Raw genomic sequence first — 15,678 nt, 5'->3', positions numbered from 1 at the left:
TCAGGTCGTTTAGCAGAGAGGTGTTGTTGTCAACAGCTTCGTGGTGCGGGCTTATAGTCCGTGATGGCCTGTATGCCCTGCCACAGGCTCTGTGCATCTCTGCTGTCTTTGAAGTGTGTTGTTATTTTGTCCGAGTATTCCTTTTTGCTTTCTGATGCCCTGGGGACAGGTTTGCTCTTGCTGCTTTTAGGCCAGCTACGTCTCCTGCTCTGAAGGCTTTGTCTCTGGCCCTCAGCATTCTGTGAACGTCTCCTGTGAACCATGGCTTCTGTTGGCTCTGGTGGTGATGCGTTTTATTTCTGTAACATCATCAATGCATTTTGTGATGTAGGAGGTCACAGTGTCTGTGTACTCCTCAATGTCAATGTGGTTGCTGTGGGTGGCAGCTGTTTTGAACATGTCCCAATCTGTGGTTTCAAAGCAGTCTTGTAGTCGTGACACGGCATCCCGTCTGGCCATTTTCTCACCTCCTTCAGAGCTGGTTTGGTGAGTTTTACCTTTTGTCTGTAGGCTGGCAGTAGCAGAATCGTTAGGTGGTCTGATAGGCCGATGTGGGGGATGGGCTTTGCCTTGTATGCTCCTTGTTTTGGGTTATAAAACAAAGTCCAGGGTGTTTTGTCCTCTTGTTGGAAAGTTAACATGTTGGTGAAATTTTGGAAGAACTGTTTTGAGATTTCCGTGGTTGAAATCTCCCATGACCACTGTGAAGGCATCTGGGTGTGCATCTTGTTGTTCACTGATTCCCCGATGCAGCTCGTTCAGTGCCTCGCTTCTGGCGCTGGTGGTATTGCTAGGAGCGAGGTAAACTGCGACCAGCCTGCGATTCAGCCTTGATTATATCAGTCAGTGTAAGTCAGAAAAAGATGTCTGATTTCACGTGACATGACCCAGTGGCGATTTTGGCAAGTAAGGGGTGACTCCTGGATGAAGCATGCAGTGTAACACTGCTTTGCATTTTTGGCCGTTTTGTTGACAAAGCAGTGTCTAGCCTACCGCTGTGTTTACAAGATGTTTGGGAATTTAAATAAATTAGTTCCATCTACAAATGTTTAAGTATTAATATGTTCCTGTCTGCGTGATTTTGCAAAGCCCAACCTCTTAAATGCAGTTCATGAATGATTAAGCATCTGCCCAAAACACCAGACGCATGTTGAGGCAAGCCCAAACAGCTCACCATGGGGCTTTCCCTCAGGACGCATTTTCTTACAAACCTACAAGGAAATCCATCAGTTTTGACAGCTGCAAGTCAATACGTACGATAACCGATACCAATGGCGCTATGTCATACTGTGAGCCAGTGTTGTTCAACCACTGTACAGTGGGAAAGGGATCTCAAGTGTGATAGGAAATTATAAAATGACTGTAAACTTTCAAATATACCACATTTCAATTAATTCTATTTCAATTCTTAAATCCAAAGGCGACTTAAATATTCCAACTATTCACACCCCTCTTCACACACACTCTTCACATGCCCATTTCACCTGGGTCTCTTGTCAGTTGAATAGTTGATTAATTGCGATTAATGTTTTTTTAATCGATTAACGCATTGATCGATTAAAGTCGATTAATCGATTAATCGTTTGCATCCCTATTGGCAACCCAACATCCCTGTCCACTATCCTGTGAGGAAGGTATAGAGTTTGTGCAGCTTTGTTTTCAGTTCATATTATAAGCTGGCAGACCTCTTCATTATGTGCTAATCAACCACTAAGGGTCACCCAGTGCAATCAAAGTGTCATCTGGCAATATGGCCAATTAAATAAGCTATAGATCAGGAGCACCACCACGCTGTTTGCTGCTCAAACATAAACACATTATAGCCTCAGCCTGTGTCATGCTATATGGGAGGCACAGCACCACAATGGCTGCTCAGTTGGGTGGCAAATGTGTGTTCACCATATGTAACCACTTATTAGCATACCCCCATACCAACCCCCCACCAAAACACACACACGCACACACACACACACACGCACACACGCGCACGCACGCAAGCGCACGCAAGCGCAATCACGCACACACACACACACACGCCAAACAGAAGACGCATGTATGCATACTCATTATACAACAATGAGATTGCCCTTCTTTACCAACACACTCATACCCGTCAAGGCCTACACAAACGAGCACACACCACACACACACAACGTCGTGCACACACACACACACAACGTCGTGCACACGCACACGCGCACACACACACACACACACACACACGTGCACACACAGACACAGAGAGCTGTAAGTGATGCCCCTGAAGCCAAATGGCCCTCATTAGCCCTGCTGCCTAGCGCCTGCAGCCACAGTGCCAGCTGACTGGGGGAGAACAATGGACACTCCACTCATGGAACACAGGATTAGCTTAGCTGCAGGAGTTACCCCGAGCAGGGGGAAGGAGAGAGAGAGAGAGAGAGAGAGAGAGAGAGAGAGAGAGAGAGAGAGAGAGAGAGAGAGAGAGAGAGGGGGAGAGAGAGAGAGAGAGAGAGAGAGAGAGAAGAGAGAGAGAGAGAGAGAGAGAGAGAGAGAGAGAGAGAGAGAGAGAGAGAGAGAGAGAGAGGATGAGGAAAGGCCATGAGGAGACGAGTAGAGAGAGAGAGAGGGACAGAGAACATCCTCAGAGAGAGAGAGAGAGAGAGAGAGAGAGAGAGAGAGAGGGAGAGAGAGAGGGAGAGGGAGAGAGATACCAAGATCCTCACAGAGAGCTGGTGTGTATAAAACCAACATCCTGAAAGGAACAACTGAGAAAGAGAGACGGAGGGAAATAAGGGGGTAAAGACAGATAAACCCAGGATCCTCAAAGAGGGAGAAAGAGGGAGCGAGGGAGCAAGGGAGCGAGGGAGAGAGAGGGAGATGGAGAGATAAAAAGCGGAGTGAATGAAAAGGCATTATAGGGATTACAGTGGAGATCCCCGTGGCTAGAAACCAAATAAAGGGGGGTACGAGAGAGGAAGGGAGGGGTCTAAGGTACCAGGAGGAGTAGGGGGAGGATCACCCCCCCACATCCGTCTCCTAGCCCTACGGCAATCACCACAGATCAGCCGAAACCTCCGCCACTGTAGCGATAACACCAACGGAACCCCCTGCGGCGAGACTGCACTCACACAGCCAATCATCGCAAGTCTCTGTGTTCACGAACCCATCCACATCATTGGTCCATTTCAATATGATGAGCCAATCAAACGTTACCACCACCACCACCGAGACTGTTCCCAGCAACCTCAGTAAGCCAGCACCCACGGCGCCCCTATGAAAACAGTCATCAATTTAACTGTTAACCCTCGCCACGCCAGTCACCACCTGCAGCGCCCATCTACTACACCATTCACTGTTTATTTTGTTATGTTGTTATGTGAAGCATGTAACCTCATTGCAGCAGGTAATTGTGCTATTTCTAGAGCGGCTCGTACTTTATGGCAATTACATGTCAGCCACTCCCCTACTGGCATGTGTACAGCTTAAGAATGGCCAGGGCATTTAGTTCAGGGACTAGAGACAAAAGAGTAAGAAACGGTTTCTTATTCAAAGGTTTCAAACCTCATAAGAGGACATAAGAAGGATGTGAAAAGTTCTACACAACGAAATGTGTATGAAGTTTTGGCTTTGTGGAGCACTACTGGACAGTAGAACCTTCTCATCGTGCACCAAGTCAGGGTGAAAGGCGAGGGACAGGAGGCTCCAAGGGCCTTTTCACACCCGCTGTGCCGCCGTCGGTGGGACTGAAGCAACACAGCAACACGGTGGTAGCGGAATGGGAGAAGGCTCAGTGCCGCGCAGCATTTGGAAAATACATCTCGGCAGAATTTTCACGACAGCAGCCGGTGGTGCCTCGTTCAAATGAATGGCAAAGTAGCAAAATAGCATTGACTGTGGGGGCATTTTGAACAAAGACTGGCCGCGTCTCAACATAGATGCGTTTATTATGGGATCTAGCATTAGAGTAGCCCATCAGTTCACGTGAAGCTTACAAATCTGATGGAATTCATCAGCATGTAACACTTCTATCCCTACTGTCTACTACTGTACTAGCAAATCTAAAAATCTAAGGCTACTGTCCCTTGCCTGAGTGTAGGCACCATGCTTGCGCACTTGAGCCTAGCAGCTGTGATCTCTGAGACAGAGAGGGCCTCTGAGACAGTGGAGAGCAGTGCAGTCAGCCAAGCAAGCAAGCAGCGCAGCGCAGCCCCTTAAACAAAACCCCTGATGCTCCTCCACTCCACACTGGGCTGCATGGAGGAGAGAGAATGAGTTCCACTCGAGGAAGCAAGCAAGGCCCACCATCTATGACCAGCTGTGGACAAAAGACCCCCTTTGTTAATGGCCCGCTCGGGCTACGCAACAAGCTGCTCGCTTGGATAGCAGTTGTATGGCCTACATTCACTGTCTGTGTGTGCGTGAGAGGGTGGTGTGTGTGTGTGTGTGTGTGTGTGTGTATGTGTGTGTGTGTGTGTGTGTGTGTGTGTGTGTGTGTGTGTGTGTGTACACGCGCGCGCGAGAGAGAGAGAAAGAGAAAGAGAGAGGGAGAGAGAGAGGGAGAGAGAGAGAGAACAACAGAGACAGAGACGGAGACAGAGATAGAGAGTGTAGGTGGTGTCTGTCTGACGAAGGGTCAAAACCTTCCTAGTTTCTGTGATGTCATGGAAGTTGCCTTTTTGCCACTGAGCAACAACAACAACAAGGACAAGGACACAGACAAGCAGAGAACACAGCAGACAACACAACAAAACACGGCAGACAGAGCACCCGAATCACCTGCATCTCCCTAATCACTCTTAACTCTAAATCAGCCTCAGGTTACACAATTTAAAGCCGATTTGGCAAGAAATTGCCAACAGACAAGACGTCCAACGTTGCGCCTCATTGTGAAAGGTCAAGGCGGGTGCCACACCTGGAAGGAGTCTCATGATGTAACGCTCTTAACAGCTGAGGTAAGGTGAGGGCCTCCTTTGACAATCTAGGAGAACAAGACTACTAGGAGAACAAGAGTACCTTGTCTGGGACATGACCATGGTCTTGCATTGTTGACATTGTTCCTGTCACCAGCAATTGATGAAGCTAGTAAAAAAAAAAAAAGACGGCATGTTGTCTGGCAGAGCGGGCAGTCAAATAGCCAGCATGTTGCAAAACTTGTTGGGAGTTCTAGGACCCTCATAAAGTAGGCATTAGGGCTGTAACGATACACTCAACTCACGATTCGGTTCGTATTACGATTTTTGACCTACGGTTCGATACACCCCACGATTTCTGAAATGTATCGCCACTGAAGTTTGGAAACACTATCACATCAAATCATAAGGTTGTTTTCTGGACTAATGGGTAATAAAACTTTGAAAGGGCGTATCACGATACTGCCTCCTTGTATCACGATACAGTATCGTGAGTCTGTGTATCACGATTTCTCGGTTCGATACAATATCGTTACAGCCCTAGTAGGCATGCAATATGCTCAATCACAAACAGCATGAGGACTTCTTTTTGTTTTTGTCTTTCATGGGTCTGTCATTCTACAGGCGTGCATCCTCAACAACAGCCAGAGATGTGCAAGGACTGCTTTCAGCATGATAGATAAGCTGCCTTTGGCAGTTCGGTTGTGTCTCAGTAGACAGACTGGACTGTGAAGAGCACCAGACTAGACAAGACATTCAGTTCTATTTCTGGTCACTTCTTGTTTTGCCAAACAACTTCTTCACAACCGTGTCTGTGTGCTGATACTGACACGCAACACATTGTTTCCACATTACTCAACTAAACCAGCAACCCTTCTGTGACTGATTTGTTTCACGATTTCTGTAAACTGACGGTCTGGTAATATCTGTGAGTGTTCAGCACAGCACAGGCAGGCGTTCAAACAGGCAGGCGTTCACCTGTCGAGTGTCAAAGCAAAAGCCCACTCCGTTGATGACCAAAGCAATAACACAAACCCACTGACAGGTTTATTTGACCAAACACTTGTAAAGAAGTCGTGTCCGTCACAGGAGGTGGTTGAAGAGAGGGAAACAGCTGGTGAAAACTCTGGCTGCCTCTCTCTCTCTCTCTCTCTTCTCTATCTCCGTTCCGAACTAGTTCTGTCAATCACACAGACAGCTGAGCAGGGGATGGGAGACTCGCCCTCTTTCCCTTATTTCCCTTCTCGGAGACTGGCAGCTTTGAGTGACACTCACTCACTGTTACTCACAGTCACGGGCGGCAGTGTCATCCTCTCATTAAAAAGGAATAAGTGAAATATGTTTTTTTTTTTTTTTTACTGAAAAACTACAGGAGTTCTGACACCTCAGATATTACATTGATGCAAGATCTTGGCAAGCACTGTGGCTGGCTACAAAGGACCACCTGTCGACTTTAAAGTAGCAGAATGAAAACACATCAAGTCCTCCTCAACACATTTTCACTTCAGTGCAAAAACACCCACTAATGTCATTACAAAATGTTTTGAGGGGAAAAAAACACTAGATTCTGATTATTCTAAAGAGGTTTCAAGAGTGATATGATATCTCTTTGCCTGTCTATCTAGAGCAGGGGTGGGCAACCTTTTTCATTCGGGGGGCCGCTTCAAATTCATCCGAGGGCCTGCACTTTAGGCCTATATTGAAGGCAGCTACCTTTAAAAGAGACTACACCTTCACTATGCCCCCGGACTATAACTTAATTGTATTGTAAATGTTTTTTCTAAGATTCTTTTACAAAATATTGCATATTTCATGTGAAGCTGCATTACATTAAAATTATATTGGATAAAACGGCCTCAAGGGCCGCAAACGGCCCTCGAGAAATGGGTTCCCCAGCCCTGATAGTGTGTGTGAGAGCCTGGGTCTCACTCCTGCCATTCTGGTCTGCAATAGGGCTACTGCTGCTGCTGCTGATGCTGTTGAACAGAGCCAAGTCCTGGCTAAACCTCCCAAAACAGATGTGCACAGCTGTGTGAAAATGTTCCTTTTTCTTTCCCCCCTCATCTGTGTCCTCTATCTACCGCTTCCAACAGCAGTCTGCAGAACATCTTCCCACACACACCCACCACTGTTTCCCCTTCCACACACACACACACACAGCAACAAAGATACAGGGGTCACAACAAGTCTGTCACCCACTTTTCCACTTTCCGCCCAGGAAGCCAGACAGAGAAGTGGACATGTGTGGGTGGATAGAGGTGCACAAAACAGACAAAATGTGGCAATACTTGAGAAACACGAAGCTTTTACATTTACTCCTGCTGTGATAGCAATACAGATCAAAGAATCATTCTTTAAAAGGTAGTACGTGGATGAAAATAAGAAAGCATTTAAGATAAAAGCATTCAGTCTCCAAAAAAACCCTATTCTAACGCAACTTTACAAAGACTTTAAAAATATTAGATGTATTGAGATAAATGTGCTTGCATAAACCTTCACTACATCAATAGAAATTCAATTTATCCTACCTTTTAACATGTGCATGATGTCATGCCTGTTATAAAACATCTAACCAACAGCGTTCATTCCAGTGTTAAAAATTGCTCCTTTTTGGGAAACGTCCTTCTTTTATAGCAGCTGGCTACTTTAGTCCTACATTGTGTGTTTTATGGTTGTGTTAAATTGCTTGAATATGGCAGAAGCAGAACAGGGAAACCCCCGTTGAGTAGTTATTCAAATCTACAAGACTGGGAGCCTCGTGTGGCTCTGAAGAACAGCTTGAACTGGTTATGCAAAAAAATCTGGAGCGATACGGCCAATGATAGAGCAGGCCAAGACAGCAACAGGAAGAGGTGCTTTACTACTAACGGCAACCTCTCCCTCGTATCATCTCCACACACAGTTACTAAACTGAGAATTAGGAATCTAAATACACAATCTAAGATCTAACCCAGATCACTGAATGGAATGACCAGGGAGAAGTGGTGTTCTCCTCACTGATGGATGGGGGATGATGTCTGGCTGGCCTAAGGGGTCGTGAACTCTGTAAAGGGCACAGCAGGAAAACTAACTCTGAACTGAACTTTTAACAGTCAGCTGAATTGAGACCCCTGATGAGAAATGGGGGGTGTGTGTTGAAAGATAAAACGGGCACGAGTTTCATTGTGAACCTTTAGGATTTTAAGATTGTGTGCACTTCAAAACTGAGAAATTCAAAATTGCACAAAGGATATTCAACAGGGATAAATTCTTGAAGTTCATACGTACATGCTACCTCTACATGTTTCCATGTAAGCTAGTTTCCTCAACCGAAAACTATATGAACTGCATTCACAACAGTGATCCCGCCAGAACAGTATACACAGTAGATTCAAGCGAGAAGACGCGCTAGCTTGTGTTTTCCAATCAAAACACAACGAATGTCAACACCACAGGGGGGTTAACTAGCATAGGCACTTGTCCTGAGAAGAAAGGGACAGTGGTGTGTGTACAGTGTGTGTGTGTGAGAGTGTGGGAAGGTTCAACCAGGGTGAAGCCAGTGAGTCAGTAAGTCGAGTTAATGAGATAGGCTGCTGTGGTGCAGTAGTGGGTCTTCCTTCCTGTGATAGTAGCACATGGAAAACCAAGCTTCCCACAGACCAAGTAGCAGTGTGTCGTAAGGATGCACCGATACCGATACATAATACTCCTACAATGAATAAAACAGTCCTTAGGTCTGCCTAAAGGGGGATGCCCCCCCCCCTTGCAATAGAACCCGGAAACAATGGGCCAATGGAACCTCTCTCTCTCTACTCTCTCTGGTATCGGTGCATCCCTAGTGTGTCGTGCTAGGGGCAAAGACATATTGAGCCGGTACGTATGCGTACTAGTCGCACGTTTGACGCCTGACCGGCAACAAGGAATTAATGGCCACCCCATCAGCCAATCAGAAAATTCTGTTGCGAAGTAGCCAGGCCGTGCCCTCCTCCCACTTTGTCGGGAAGCAAACAACGATAAGCAAACCAATGGAGGCTTGTCAACCATGCCGTTTGGGAAATGAAAATTGTTATGCTCTTGGTCAGACCAAGTCTCGAAGAGATTTGAAAGTCGATGATAATCAGGCTAGTTGCGAAGGCAGATAAGCCCATTGACACGCATGTGCGACTGTCTATTCTGTGGTGCTGTGCCATAGAATGTGGGCTATATGTGGGAACTGGAAGACAAAAGGGAAATGCTAATGACATGAAAGCGTTCACTGGGCCCACAAGAAAGCCCATATCCACACACACACACACACACAACATATGCAGCACACATTTGCAAGAGAAAATGTTTAACACGTGGTGGTTGGGGAGAGAAAAGAGCACCGACACATGCCATGATGCTGAACTAATGTTACTCTCCGTGACACACAGACTGAACTCTCTGCTTAACTGTAATCTGGTCAGAAAAGATAGAGGCCCTAATCTAGAATTAAGTTAAGATTACTCAAGTATGGTTGATGGTTGAAGGTGATCGTGTTGACTTGACTGACAGTTAAGCACATTATGCAAGCTGCAGAACCTGAAGAAAACAAACAAACCGCAAAACCCGTTTTGAAATTTTGAAACACCTAAAAGACCAACGAGGCCTAACTCGTGTAAACAAACCATCCTCCACTTCGAAGGATGAGGTTAAATACGTGTTTGCAGAGTATGTTTACATGTCTTGGGAGGTACAGCACTGTACGTTCAACTCAGTGGCGGTTAAGCATGTCAGTGTAAATTGGAAGGGAGTGCACTTTTTTTTTTTTTACATAAGCACGTATGCACGCACACACACGCACAATTTGTTTTAATCTGATCCCTGAACAGGCCAGCTCAAAAATCATCCCAACACACAGCATCCCGATTCCAAACATGCAGTTTCCCTATTCCCAACACGCAGCCTAGCATCTGGCCCTCCCCAAAGCATACCGTAATCTACTGTAACTCTCTCTCTCACACACACACACACACTGACCTTAATACCAACATTTTAATCAGCGAAGCGGAAGGAAACACACACACACACACACACACACACACTGACCTTAATACCAACATTTTAATCAGCGAAGCGGAAGGAAACACACACACACACACACACACACACACACACACACACACACACACACACAGAAAAGACCTGTGCCCTACGCATTGCAATCTGGCCATATAGACATGACCACTGGACGACGAGGATTGCTTGTCAGATTGCTGAGACGGCAGCCCATGGCCAATATAGAGTACAGTCAAAAGGTAAGCTTACTCCATAGGATAGTATTAGCTGAAGTAAGCATCATGCTGCAAGGATGCTATTACAATACCTGTTAACTGTAGAGCTCCCGCCACATTCTGAATTAATATGCATACATAGCCATGTTAAGACAGCATAAAAAAAATGAATTAAACAGGCTTTACTGCCTTTTCTTACGTTGGCCCCTAAAAGGTTCACTCCGCTTCCACCGTCTTTGGTCCTATGTAGATTACCGATTTGTTAGTGTGTGTACTCTGCATAACAGATGTCAAGAAAATGACACGGAAAAGTATGCCTTCACTCAAATGGCACAACTGGCTTTCTCTTTTGTATGAAATTGAGGAAAAAAAATACTTGTGTTCAACTCTGAAGCCTAGGGATGGTAGTGAGAGCAAGCGCCAAGGGGATGCCATTGAGATTCTCTATACAAGTCTCCTTGGATGAAAGTACTTGCACTAAGTGCAATGTCATGTAATGTAATGTTAAAAAAAAAAAAACAGCAAAATGGGGCAGGTAAGGACCTGAGCGGGCTAAGTATAACTCGGAACCTGCAGGTGGGCCGTGAGCATGTTCTGTACAAATGTGCTGCTATATTCTCAGAGGATCTGAATCATCATAATCATGGCGGGCCCCTGTTCCAGTTTTAGGATACCACCTAGCTCATTCCACACAATAAAAGCCTGCTTCACTCTCACAGTGCAGAGAAAAGGTTTGAGGTTACAGAACAGAAGGGACGAAGCTGACTGGATCATGATCGTTTATGGTTTAAAGCAATACTGTGTCTTTTTCCCAACATCTGGTCGGGGGGAACTGCAAGAAGTTATCATGAGCCACTCTGCCAATTTGAAGACAGGACCTATCTTACAACTCAATCTACGCTAGCCTCATGCTAACCATCACTAGCGCTCATAATGTATGTAGCACAGACTATATCCACCAAGTACCAACACTACAAAGACGGTAAATGATACGTGGCAAACCACAACAAAACAAAAAAGCCATTTCAAATGGCAACAAATTCACAGTTTGAGGGAACTTTGAGGGGTTTTCTATTTTATGTTATTTGCCAGGGTTCAAGCTGTGTTTAGAGTCACCTGCTGGGCATTGGCCACTGATGACCACTGATGGTTTACAAAGAAGGGAAATACGCCCTCTGCGCTTCTAATTTGACAATCCGGAGCAACCAGAGCAGGACTAAATAATAAGTGCAAGGACTCTGATGAAGACGCATGTCGAAACGTTAGTCTTACTGCACTAAAAAAATAAATAACAGAAAATAGACATCCATGTGGCGCCAGATTCTTTTCCCTTTGCAGCGACCACTGATGGTATCTTATATGCTAAACCCGCCTCTTCGTTTTATTCTACTGTTTGGACAAATATATATCCCCCACAGTATATCGATGTAAAGATACGGGGGGAAGCACATAGGCTTGACATAATTAGAGGTGCTCCGATTGCTCGGCTGCCGATCATGACCGGCCGATAATGGCCAAAAATAGCCTGATCGGTGATCGGAAAAACATGCCGATCAAAAAACCGATCGAGAGATATTAAATTCCTCACGCAACCATTTGTCTTTACACCTGGCATGTAGACGCTGGCTCTGCACAGCTGCAACTGCACCAAAAGAAGGCATCTTTGCTTGTCTATAACTTTTCGCCATTCCCCCCTTCATTTCCACCATTCATAACCATATCTGCATCAACAATGATCTGATTTTCCGATCCATGCGCCGTTTACCTGACAATGTAATTTGCGATTGAGTAGGCTACTCGCCAGTGAGCCATTTTACGTTCTAATGTGTAGTTGCCTCGGTCAGCACGCGACAACTTCACGTTGTCAGCACAAACATGTCAATTATTGTTTTCAAAGTTGTAATTGGCAGTCAGTCGATTAGTTTGATAGTCGCTGAAACGCCAAACGGCGACAGATGTGGTTAAAACTTGAGAGAGAGATTCAGAACGGTAACGGAGCACTGCAACTGAGGACGGTGACAGAGAGGGGAGGGGCTCTTCTCACGAGGCTGCTCATTTAAAGCGACAGGTTGTTTTTTTCTCGTATGTGGAAGACTATTTGATGTAATGTTTCAGTTTCAATTCAATCTTAAATAGTTTAGTTATTCTATGCAATAACTTACATATTGATTAATACTGTAGACTGTATTACCAACACTAGTCTGAAAGATGATAATAATAATAATAATAATAAATAATAATAATAATAATAATAATAATAATAGCCTAATAATAGACATGTTCAAATTAAGATTGATTGGTTTATGGGCAGAAATGGTATTCAATAAGGATAATTAATAGGCTATTAAAAAAATAGGAAATAATTTTTGTGATCGGCAATGATCGGTAATCGGCAGATAAAGATTTTTGGTGATCGGTATCGGTGATCGGGCCAAAAAATGGTGATCGGAGCACCTCTAGACATAATGCTTTAAAAAGTAAGGGGCAAAGTAGACCACAACATAGATAGACAAACAAAAAACATTCTAGATGTAACTCATGATCAGTTTTCCCTTGTTCCCCAATGTGACAGTTTCTTTAGTGCATCCAAAACAGCCAGCTCAGCCTCGTCATGTCAGCCAAAACCAGCTGTGGAAAAAAAAGATGAAACCCGACTGTGGAAAATCCAGAGGAGCACATCCGGTCTTTTGCTGTCCGCTACCACCCAACATAGACACAACTGACCCCGACAGAGCAGAGGGAAGGACAGACTGGGAGGAAGGAGGGAAGGAAGGAGAGTTGGAGGGATGGAGAGAGGAGAGGAAGAGAGACTTTGGATGGGCACAAAGCAAGCTGCATTCCATACCAACTTCCTTCCACAAAGACATACTTGATGATGACAAGAGATTATTTCAGACAAAAGTAAGACCTTATCCACCAATATCCGTACCTCAGACAAACCGTATTAAATATGTATGGGAGCAAAGAGCGCCGTCAGATGCGGGACGAGACAGAGCAAAATGGTGACCTATTAAATGCATGTTTGGAGAAACTGAAAAGCATTTGGAATTCAGGGGAGGATAGTGGTTGGGGACACACTGCATTGCCGCAGTGGAACTCTCTGGATCCCCAGACATCATTATTTTCACAGAGTTCTGATTCCATATTGCTGCATAGGGGAGGCAGGCACGGTGGACTCATTACTGATGGAGGGAAAGACTTGATGGAGTCTGCTGCTGCTGCTGCTGCAGACACACACTCAGACAGAGAACACGCGTTTGCCCTGCAGAGGAGTGCAGTAAGGGAATCCTATAAGCTAAGTTATGCGAATCGAGGAGCACATATACATACCGTACGCTAACTTGGAGAAGGGGAGGAAAAGTGTGTTTAGTGGTGGTGGGGGGCAGACTCAGATGGCGTAAAAAAAAAGATTGTGCTATAAAATAGAAGCCATGCAAGCCATGCAATGGTGATCTGTTATCGGACAAGATTTCTGTATGTGATTGACTGTGCAAGAGTGAATGTTAAAATACAAAAATCCATTGCACGCAGTGCACAGTACGGGTGTGCACCACTATTTCAGCAAATAATTCAGCAATATATCTGAAGCCTTCTCCTCATCACCTGCATTCACTGCTCTCATCTCATCTTTTCTCAGCCTCCAACCTGCTGCTGCTGCTACTGCAGAGCACACTCCGACAGGCTCTTCGCGGGGCACCCTCTCGCTGTCTTCAAATTCATATTCAACAGTAGAGTAGGGTAGAGATACGGAGATAGATTCAACAAGCCTCAAAAAAAAAAAAAGATGAAACATGCTGGACCATCTCCTCCTGCAGAGGAATGCCACGCCGGGCCCAGCATGCCAGCCAGCCAGCCAGCCATCAGCCTTAGCCAGATGAGTTACTTCCAGATGAGTGTGGATGTAGGTCACATGAGCTGCGCAGGGCCATGCCAAGCCATGCCAGAGCCCAACACCATTAGCCTGCTGCATTTGGTGAGGATGGGAGGGGAATAGCAGGTCGGGTAGGAGGGGGGTGAAGCCTGATGGGTGATGACAGAGACCCCCCTCAGGCGCCACGCACCACCACACACACTAGAATAATCTATGGGCTACTGCTGCTTATGGTGGTGGTGGTGGTGGTAGGTCTCCAAACACGTGATGTATGGGGCCAAGTCAGAGAAGGGACAACTGGAGAAGCAGCGGGAGTGGCAGGAAGAAGAGGAGGAAGAATCTCACCAATCGTTTCGTTCTGGAATCTTCCAACAACGCCACATGAAATGTTGGCTTCCAGAGTTCTACTCATTAATTATCCTCCAATTAAAGCGCAGCACCCACACACACACACACAAAAAGAATCATTCCATTATGACTAAGCCTCCTGTGGGCCAATCACAGAGCAGATGCATGGCCATTCAGCGCACATTCCGTTCAAATTATTGCACATGCACAAAGAGCACTGCCATTTCTAAAAGCAAGTTTGACAATTCACACTGAGGTACAATAGGGTCGTAGAGGGGACAGGAGAAAAAGAAGCCACATATGACAATAATAAGCCTTATTTATGCTGTTTTATGTCTTTTAGTAACTTGACCCCTTTGGCACCAACCTTCGAGATTTTTTTTTTCCTAATTTGATGTTTTGGTGAGACTACTTCGCAAGATAAGCTGATGCTTGATTAACAACATCTGTGGGTGCAGTACTTGTAACCACCACCACCACCACCACCACCAAACTGAGTGGGTGTGAGAGCTACTATGCATGACTGGCTGGTGGTTACTGAACAGAGGGGCGGCGGCAGCAAGTAATCTGAAGGGCACTCGTGAATAAGCCAGACTTGACTCCTTATTCGCAACGGTGACTGAGAACGCCCTGCAGAGCTCCCATCTGTGCCCTGAACCAGTCGCAGCAGTCGACTACTGACCTCACGCTGGAAAATGCTATTTCACATTCTGCCTCCTGGTATTTTTAACTGCAGCGGTTCAGATGCCTTCTCCAGTCCACTGCCTCCGCTATGCAAAAGCAAAATGGCGCACAATAACCATTGCTTTTTGGACTTTGGATTTTGGATCTGGATCGTGCCTAAATTTAGAGGGCCTACCTCACTGACCACAGCAACGGTTAACCAGAATAATGAAGGGGTTTCATCTAGCTGTGTGCATAAAAACTATGTGTATGCAAAACAGTGCAGCGCTCCAGTTTCTATTAAATCTCAACTTTAGAGTTGCAAAGGATGTAGGAGCGAGACGACACAAGGGATATAAAACTAGGGATTTTTTAAAAGTTAGCAATTAGCGGTGGGGTTAGAGGTTAGAGCATTGGGGCGGCTAATCTCCCCTAAATCACACACACACACACACACACACACACACACACACACACACACACACACACACACACACACACACACACACACACACACACACACACACACACACACACCCCTGGTCTTAACTACTTCTAGAACGGCAAAGGAATGTGAAGAATGTGGAAGCTAATAATGAGGAAAACCAACATTTACACTTCACACACCTCAGCGCGGTTTACAGTAAACATAAGCAGCACACTGATAATCACC

The 15,678-nt window shown here is 45.6% G+C and overlaps 1 protein-coding gene across 1 annotated transcript in view; it reads right to left on the bottom strand.

Annotated features, from left to right (window-relative positions):
• The window catches only part of agap1 (ArfGAP with GTPase domain, ankyrin repeat and PH domain 1), a 157,557-nt gene that overhangs the window by 135,059 nt on the left and 6,820 nt on the right, over window positions 1-15,678 (bottom strand). The gene's annotated exons all lie outside the window — the stretch shown is intronic.

Source organism: Engraulis encrasicolus, chromosome 12, assembly GCF_034702125.1.
Source record: "Engraulis encrasicolus isolate BLACKSEA-1 chromosome 12, IST_EnEncr_1.0, whole genome shotgun sequence".
NCBI classification, from domain to species: Eukaryota; Metazoa; Chordata; class Actinopteri; order Clupeiformes; family Engraulidae; genus Engraulis; species Engraulis encrasicolus.
Note: the sequence above shows the minus strand (reverse complement) of the source record. Positions and strands in the feature narration are given on the sequence as shown.